Below are 10,389 nucleotides of genomic sequence, written 5' to 3' on the forward strand. Positions count from 1 at the left end.
GTGCTTCGACATGGTTTTCAACTGCAAATGCGCAAAAGAATTCAAAGTTCCGGCAAAGGAACGTCATTTCCTTGAAGACCAGAGAGGACTAAAAAAACATGATAATCAGCAGTATAGATCAAGAGGAGACGTCAAAATTGAAGAAGAAAGCTGAAAGAGAGGAAGCCAATCTGGAACGAACGAAGAAGCAGAGGACCGTTGAGAGCAAAGGTCAAGCCGATTCTGCCGGCAGTGCCGAAGATGACACGTACCCGTCGGTCAGAGCCACTGGCGATGAGTACATTCCAGATACAGAATCAGTCAAGACTAAGCCAAAGCAGAATCGCCAATGTAAGACAATGACAATCTCTCGACCTTCACTCGCTAAAGATTGCGATCGGATCCGAGTCTCGGATGGATCGGCTGCTGTATTAGCAACATCAGTTCTGCATGATCTTGGTCTCGTGTCGCCAATCGACCGATCTAAAGTAATCGATCGAAGCAAAATCAGCCTAGAACACAGCAAAACTCGTAAGGAACTCCAGCAGAATGATGACCAGTTTGACCACACTCACACTGGCATATGGCAGTATTCTTTGATGGCCACAAGGATCAAACTTTGACACAAGTTCTCGGCGACGACAACAAGTAACACAGAAAAACCCTCACGGAAGAACACATAAGCATCATCACAGAGCCTGGTTCTTCGTACATAAGCCACACGACTCCGCCATCAGGCTCCAGCAAGGACATAGCTGAGTCAATAGTCGCTAGTTTCAAAGAGAGGAATGCGCAGACAGAGAACATTAAAGTTGTAGGGTGTCACGGCACAAATGTGAACACGAGACACACAGCGGGCGTTATCCTCCGACTGGAAGAAACCTTGGAGCGTCCTCTGCAGTGGCTGGTATGTCTGCTCCATGCCAATGAGCTGCCCCTGCGCCATCTATTCCAGGCACTCGATGGCACGACTACAGGCCCGCACGGATTCTCTGGAGATATCGGAAAGCGGCTAGTGACGTGTAGCGAACAGCCTGCCTCCTCATTTGCACCAGTGCAGCTGACCGAGCAACTGTCCAATGTTGACCCGAACGAGTTGAGCACAGATCAGCGTTATCTACTGGAAATGTACAATAGCATCGGCAAAGGTGAATGTAGCGTCAATCTGGCGATGCGAAACCCAGGTTGCCTGAATCACTCACGATGGATAACGACAGCCAATAGAATCCTCCGATTATATGTAAGCGACATGGAACCGTCAGAGAATCTGAAAAAGCTGGTGATGTTCATCATTCGCGTATATGCTCCAACGTGGTTCGCCGTAAAAGCCCACTGGTCAACCAAAGAAAAAGCTAGGCACCTTCACCAGATGCTCGTCAAGTGACGATACCTCATCCCTAAGCACAAGATCGTTGAATCCGTCATTCATCGCAATGCATACTTCGATCACCGGGAGAATCTGCTCCTGGCCATGATGACGGACCATCGACCACACATACGTGAGTTGGCCCGGCGACGAGTGATGAAGGCCAGAGCTGCAGCAGACCCCAGTGGACAAATACGGAGGTTCAAGGTATCCGCAAAACTCAACTTCGACGCTGTGGAATACTTCGACGCTGTGGAATACTTCGACGTGATCGACTGGGCCATCTGCCCTATCTCGGAGCCTCCCGTAATCAAGGCAATGACAGACACTGAGCTCAGGGATCTCATCACGACGGTGGTGACTCCAACTCTCACCTTCTCAAAATTCTCCAACCAAACACAGGCTGTGGAAAGACACGTGAAGATTGTGACCGAGGTGGCGAAAGCTGTTTGTGGACAGAAATCGCAAGTTGGCTTCATTCGTGCACACATCGCTTCTCGACAGCTAATGCCGATGTTAGAGTCGAAACGTGACTTCTCTCACTTCACCTTGTAACTGTTTGTGGCATTTGATTGCATTAACTGAGTTTTAAGGTGACTAAACTGACTAATAGTCACTATTGACTGACTATATCGTTGTAATGTCGCTTAGTATTGCAAAATAAAAGGTTGCGAAGGGCGATCAAAATATTGTTCAAAAGTCTTGAAATTTTTACACAGTGTTCTATTGATCCATTGGCACCTTTTGACATATCTAGCTAATTGAAATTAAAAAAAAAAAAAATTTAGCCCATTTTCACTCCACCCTAATGAGCATTGTCATCCAAAAGAATGACACCAGCAGAAAGAAGTCCAGGACGTTTACAAATTGCTTTTTTCACTTTCTCCAGTGTTTGGCAATAACGTGCAGCATTCTTTACTCCACACCGCCAAAACACGTTGTTCCGCCATGACTCGCTACTCCTTATGGCCAGGGCACGTTTCTCACTACATGACTCACGCTAATCACGTGCCACGCATGAACGGTAGCCCGCACGAACATTACATTGTGTGTAAATGTAGAGGAAAGACGAAAGAACACATTGCTAGTTTAATTTCATTTATCGAGCTCGTACTTTCTCAAAAAAAAGAAAGGAAACTTTTTCCTTGAACGACCCTCGTAGTTCATCAGAAACGAAGAGAAGGAGAGAGTTGGCCAGAATCTTTACTCTTGAAAAATGATGTCTGTTTATGTGGAAGTTCCGACTCTCCTGGGGGAAGCATAACAACTTTTTCCTAAGATTTCAGCCTGTGTATGGGACCGGTGACCACCCATCATTGTAAGGGAATTGGGAGCTACAAATGAGTACAGTAGTGCGACTCGGTCATAGACAATCTACAACGAAGACTGAGGGTTCCTTGTGCTGACCACACATCACCCCATAACTGGTTGGATGATCCAGCTCAGGTGGGAGTGAGGCTGGCAGTTGGTAGGTAGGCACTGGCCCACATGGACTGATACGCCATGGGTAACGGGTATATGTTGAAACGTGGAGCAATAAAATTTCTAGCCACTACAGCTCGATGGCCAAGATATGGTGAAATAGATGAACTAACACTCGCAAAGAACACCCCTGCCCAGGTTGGAATTCGAACAGAGACCCCTGGCATCGTCCCACTACATGTGCCATGTGCACCATGGAGGTTGAGAATCCTGGTTTTACATTTCAAGTTGATGACCCTTTCTTAGAATCTGTGTGTCCTGTTAAATAAAATGTGCACAAATTCTCTTTCTATAGCCCAAGTTTCTTCTCAGTGAAGGAAGCCTGCTGTGTGTCATATTGTTCCCAAAATACGAGAGCAGTGAAAAGTTATACCAACTGTTTGTTAGTACATTTGTCAAGGTATCAAACCCAGGTTCTTAATATCAAACCCCTTGGGTCTGTAAAATGGATTTTGTGTGGAAGATGTTAGAAAGGATGAAATGTTGATTACTCAAGGAATCGCAACTGTGGTGCAGGTAGTGGCAGACCCTTCTAAGGCAATCCAGATATTCACCTGGGCAAGAACATATGTTCAATTATTCACCCTTCATTATTTTTATAAAGTACAGTTATTGTGTAGATATGTAGCGAAAAATATGTTCTTACCACTGCACAGTTTTATTTAACAAATGAAAACCATGGTACATGAACTAAATAACTTCATTACCACACACACTTCAAAAAGTGGATCGCAAAGAACATCGTGGCTGCAATGTCCACTTCTCAGTCTGTGCAGCAAGTGTGTGACGGGAATGGCTGCTGTCAGCCGAGTCACGTCCCAGTGCTGCCATCACACTATGACGGAATTTACATGTACCGCCAATATCCTATTGTAACATGATGGTCATAATGTGTAAAATTCTTACACGCCAGTCGTATTTACATGAACAGAGAAATGTTACTTACATTTAGTCTTTTTCCCATTTGTTCCAAATAGAGAGATTATTATTAAGAAAGCATCTAAACTTATGATATGTAATATCATTTTGCATTTGTGACATTAATTGTTTCAAAAAAAGTCAAATTTGGAGCAACGTATTCCTTATATGTATTTCTTTGTAATCATACACAATACAAGTGCATGCATTTTGGTATTTACAATGACTCTTCTTGTGCCTGAGTACTTCTAATCTTCTCACCATGTCATGCTGCTATTAATATTTAATTTTAAATCATGTATCTAGGTGGGAGAGTGATTGATTTACACATCCCATCATTGCCAACTGATGACTGTTTGATGCAACCTGATGGTCAGCTAACCATTGCTTATTTTCACATTGAGAAACCAGCGCTCGGTGAATTTCATAGTGAGCAAAATAACATCTAACATCTAGTATCATGTGATACCAGAATGTTGTGCCACCAAATACCATGGTTAACCAAGGCTATTAGGTATCTGTTTCACCACAACAGTTGGAAGTTCCACCAAGATAAAGCACAGAAAGTCACTACCTTATTCCTCACAATCCAACTCTCCAAAAGAAGTTGCAATGATATGAGTTTATGTCGACAAAAGAAGTAATGAAACCTGCAGAGTGTGGCTGTATTTTTATAAATGTACATGCAAATCTTTAATAAACAGACCTCTGTTAAACACTACTGTATAAAATGCACCTTCCTTGTTGTGCATTATTTATTCGAGGGGGACAAAGAGGTAACTTTCCACTTTTGTGATTTTCCTTTCCTCAATTTCACCTTATCAGCATTCATCCTCATTTTCGTGATTAGCCAAAAGTGGCAGAAAAGCAAAGTAAAATAAAACAAATACTTAAGTTATTTATTTGACATTTCCAAACATTATTTTAGTCCTGACATAGTATGAGGGTTGCTACGATTTTTTGATTATGAAATTCCCTGACATTTCCAAATTTTCCAGTCAAAACATGAAATTTCTCCAGACATGTTTATCATCATGATTTTTGCTTTTGAACCTTGTGTTTTTCAAATAAATATATAATCCGTTAATTATTATGAATATTCACTTTCACAACTCTTTTCTTAGCAAATTTAATTCTACACGCACGAGAACACATGAAAATTTGAAGAGTAAAATGTAAAAATAAGGTCCCGGGTTTGATAACCCGGCTGGATCAAATCCGGGAACTTTTCTAACGTTGGAAGTGGCCCCGGTGCCCACCCAGCATGGAATGACATGGGTACCTGGGGGAAGCCTGGGGGGAGGGGGTAAAGGTGGTCAGGGGCATGATGCTGATCACATCACCCTCACTCACGACCAGATCAAGAAAGTGTGGGGCGTTACCCCGACACTCTCTATACGTAGGCTTACCATATTTTTTTGGGTCCAACCCAGGAATTCGCGATCAACTCGTTACTCCAAATTTCAGTTTTTTGTACAAAAATAAGAAATTATTTAAAAGCCTTAACATTTTATTGGAACATTAAACTATAAATTGTACAAGAAAAAATTTTAACATTATTTTCTAAAATCAATCAATTAATTTTCAAATGCTTAATTGAATAATACATTTTCTGATGTTTAGGAAACCTCTCTGTTCTAGGTAGCATTATCTGTTTGTTGACTCAGTTGTACTTTTCACTAGACATGACTTTTTTTCAGAAATGGCTTGTTTGTTTTAATAATAACAACATCATAAAATTTACAACATTAAAGTTCTGAATTAATTTTAACATTCAGCTGATATTTAATAGTGGATACTAGAAGTCTACCCCTTTCTGCAGACCAAATATTCCCCATAATTGAAAATACTCTCTCAACTGGAGCAGATGTTCCAGGCAAAGACATACCAAACTCAACCATTTTAGAAATGTTGGTACATGAAACACGTTTTTGAAACACCTTAAAAATTAAACACATTTTCTTCCCTCTTTTTCTTCATCCATCTCTTAAATCACCTTTTCTTCAAGTTTGTATTTTTCACACACTGCAAAAGATACGGAGTCAAAATTTGAGCAGTTTCACCTGACACATCATTGAAATGTACAAGTTTAACTTGAATTCCTTCCTGTATGCTGAAATATCTTACAACAATTGGAACAAGTTTTACTTCACTTCTGTTTGAACTATCCATCGATACTGTAACATAATTAATGTTTTCTAAAGAACGCAACACATTATTGAAAATAAATGGCGAAATTGCCTCAGTTTTGGTTCTAGCAGATAAAAATTTTGAGTCATATAACTTTTCACCAGTTTAGAAGAGCAGTCTGATGTGTTGAAACTGAGTTTGTGTCTAGCAGTGTGGTATGGAAATGTAGCTTCTTTAGCAGCACACTTTTGGCTTTAAAAAATATCTCTTATGTTTGATGAAGCAGTAGCATTAATAGCACTCCTATGTTGAACTGTTTTCATGTGGTCTTCAATATCACCTCTTCCTATATGTGCAAGATAAAATACTCCATTACAGAGTGTGCATTGCACACGTTCACTGTCACTGTCGTTACACAGTTTCAAGAATTTGTATTGCTGCTGCAGGTTAACGTTAAATACACTTTCTTTTGCCCATTGCCAAATGCAAAGCCCTTCTAAATAGTTATAATTATGAAAAATGTGTAGACGAATTACTTCACACGCTTGCAAGACCACCAAGATAAGGCGCTGTAACCAAGATGGTCACGGAAGTATGGAAACGGAAGCGCTCGGGAGTCGATATATCGAAGAAAGAAAAGGTATAATCGATCGATCCTTGCCGGTCATAAATTCTGGTCGTGAATATTCTATACCGGTAGCTATTTTCATGTTCAGAATCTCAAAACCCCGGACATTTTGCAATTCCGGACAGCACTAAAACACCAGGACTGTCCGAGCTAATCCCAGACATATGGTAAGCCTACCTATACGCCTTCATGACGTGGTGCTAAGCACAGGGGAGCACTTTACTTTCTTACTTTATCAAATGTATTGGGTGCTTCAATCCCGTGCATCTAGCCTTCAGGCTAAGCTAACAGAGGTACATCATTTCACCATAACAGATCTCCACAATATAAAAACAACAGAAAAGGTTCATAAACCATACACAATTTTTCATTTTCTGGTGGATTTATAGTGTTGTAGAAAATGCTGTTTTCTTGCTTACATTTATAAGTACACAGCATCTGGAGAAATTTTTGTTGCATATAGGAATTCTATAGGAAATAAACGATAACCTCATCTTCACCAACCTTTCCGATAATTATGATCATATTGTCAATGTACTTTAGTAATCAACCAGATATCTGGACTGCAAGTTTTACTTTGATATTCTTTCTAATATCTAGTATTATAAAAGTGAAAATTTATTACAGAAATTCGAAGGAACCATAATTTTGCACAAGACTGAGAATCATAAGAATGAAAGAAACCAGTTTCAAAACAATCTTTCTTGGGAGTGGAATCAAAAAACCCAAATCCAGAAGTGGAAGTGAACTGCTTGTTCATTTTGCAATTTTTTTCTATTGCAGACTCCAAAATGCAAGTAAAATGCAGACGATCTGCAAAATTCCCTGACATTTACCCGTTTTCCAGACATGTAGCAACTGCGAGTATGTGTCTAGACACAGATCAAAATTGGATGAAGATGATATATAGTGGACATTACATTATTGATTTAAGTACAGTTTATGCACATATAGGCCAAACTGGACTGGACCTACAGTTTAAAGTGGGATCCAAACCACTGTGCAGTGTGCCTCCGCCGGGAGGCATAACATTTGAAATTACCGTTACCCACGACCCATTCAATTTTCTTGCGAATGCTCCATGTGTTAAACGTTGTAGTTGGGGAATGCACCACTAGGTGTCTCCAAAGTTGCCCACAATGTGTTCATGTGTCGAAAAAAATATACACCCCCACAATGAAGTACATTCTCTACATTAGTGCTTAATATAAAATGTCTGTGTTTGCAAGAATAATCTGCAAAAACTCAAAACAACTTGGGAACCACTGGCATGTAGGAATAAAATATTCAAAATTTTTGTAATTCAAATTAATATTATATAGAAAGATCTGCTTACCATCGTACAAATTAATATTATATAGAAAGATCTGCTTACCATCGTACATCACACCACACTTCCAGCTTTGCAAAATTAAACAGATCAACCAATTTTCTCTTCTTTGAGATGGTGAAAAGGTATGCCAGTAACCAGTCTTCATGGGGGCTACAAAATAAAATGTTAAATATTATTAAAACAGAAACTTACTGTACTACAGTATAATTTACGAAACAAATCAACACCAGGGAAATTATTAAATATCATTAATCATCTTTCGTTGGATTGTACGAAACTGAAAAAGATACTTCAAGATTGAAGGTGGTTTCGTGCATCAAACCAGATATTACGTGATCATATGTTGGATGCATTTATGGATGTTATTTTAATGCTAAGAGCCCTAAACCCAACCTGCCTAACTTAATGGAAGCATTTTTGGATGTAATACTCTTTCATATCCACACACATGAAGTAGATGGCAGCAGCAGTCCATATCCAAGATTACAGTAAATGGATGGCTGCCTGCAAAGGAAGAATCATATAGGAGTATACCAAAGGGGAAAATTGTTCTCCACAAACATGCAGTACGTACATAATCCCCAAGACACTGTTGGCACACGTAAATAGAAATCGAACCACATGTGTACCATGATTAATCCGGAATTAAACAATCAGAACTTGGGCCTTATCAGCCACTATCCAACAAGTATCATGAAAAAGAAAACTGAAGGTTACTAATCTGATATTCCCCGGACAGATTTCTTCATTTTTACAGAGGAAACTACTTACGGTAATAAGTTCCTGTAGGATTGTCTAACACCGGGAAGGTGTTTCGTGTGATGTAACGGATTTCTTCAAATTGAAAAGTTTCGGGCTCATTTGGGTGCAGGTGACTCCGGCCAATTTCTAACATGCCTTTAACAGGGACTCTATAGATAAAGCCGGGGAGCCGGAGCGGAGCGAAGGGCGGGGCTGCGTTAGCGGTTGGGGGTGGTAGGTCAATTACCCCAGGGGCGAAGCCCGGAAACGGTGGGAAATTTGGACTCAAAAATTTCAAACAAAAATAATTTTTTAGTTTAAATTTTCCACCGATTCCGGGACGAAAAACGTGAATACACATTAAAGAATGTTCCACGTGAATACACATTAAAGAATGTTCCAAGAAGCAGATAGGTAAGTACAAATGTCAAAAATTGACAAAATGAAGAAGTTACAGGTGTCCGGGTAATATCAAATTTTTACCAACTGAAGTTCTTTAAAATGTTGGCAACTACGCATCAAGAAAATTTCCTATTTTACCATTTTTTGTGTGGTGTATGTCAACAATGGAGCAAATTCTACTGAGCAGTGAAAATAATCTTCCCTTTTTCAAGGTCTGAAATATTTTTACATGCTAGATTTTTCACTAAAACTTGCATCGTATCATCCTGATAATTTGAGTAGCATTGTATTTTAAAACATGAAAGAAATTTACACTATTCAAAGGGTGAAGATGAAATACATTATTCTGTCATATTTACCCAAGATCCTTCTAGATCATTATTTACGTAGACACCTGTATTGCAGTACACCCCTGATCCCCTTATTGCATCCACAGCAGCAAACTTGAGCTTGTTTATATTAAATATTTTTTTTAAAAAAAAAAAACAGAAAGCTAGCTTCAAAGTTGCCACATGTTAATATTCACCGGATTATCAGCATGTATTCTTAGAGGCATCACAAAAGAAACAAGTGTACATGTAAAGAAGTTACTTTCATCATGCAAATTTTTAGGGTAACGGTTCCAAATGTTTAATGAATTCTTGCAAGTTTTATAGTACTACTAGAAAGTGCTAGGGACATTATCTTAATGCTAATAGCTTTAAACCTGATCCACCTAACCTGAAAACAAAATAATGAAAAATAACCACACACTTGAGTAGATAGCAGTAGTAGTCTGTACCAAAGATGATAGAAAACAAATGGCTCCTCGGAATTTAAGAATCATATAGGAGTTTGAGGAAGGAAAAATTGTTCTCCAAAAAACTCAGTAAGTAATCATTAAGATGAGTCTGAAGTACGTGTTAACAGGCATAATTACAAATGGAACCATGCAAAAATCATGTGCACCATGATAAATTCGTAATTAAACAATTGGAACTTGGGCTGATTTTAGTGTTGATATCTCAAATATACATTTTATAGGACATAAGTTCATCTATTGGCTTAAGTCATACAAACTATTCATTTCAAAGTTTCCTCAAAGTACTTGATGACAGGACGTACAGTTTAAATTGTGATCAGAACCATTACATGTGCATAATAATTTAGTGCATCGTTCAAAACCATGCTTGCAGACAGCCGGCATCTCTTCGGGTAATTACCTTTTTCTTTTTACTTTCTGTTCACGTTAGCTCCAAAAACCATGCAGAGGTAGCCCCACGAACCATTCACGGGGACGAGGTAAGCCTATGAGGTTAGGTTAGGTTCCATTAGCACTCATTTCACCCCTAAATATGTGCTTCATCATCGAAAAATTTCCTCAGTATGTTCAATTACGCATATCCAGACAACATAGGTTTTTATCGATTT

Source organism: Lepisma saccharinum, chromosome 21, assembly GCF_977018435.1.
Source record: "Lepisma saccharinum chromosome 21, izLepSacc3.1, whole genome shotgun sequence".
NCBI lineage: Eukaryota > Metazoa > Arthropoda > Insecta > Zygentoma > Lepismatidae > Lepisma > Lepisma saccharinum.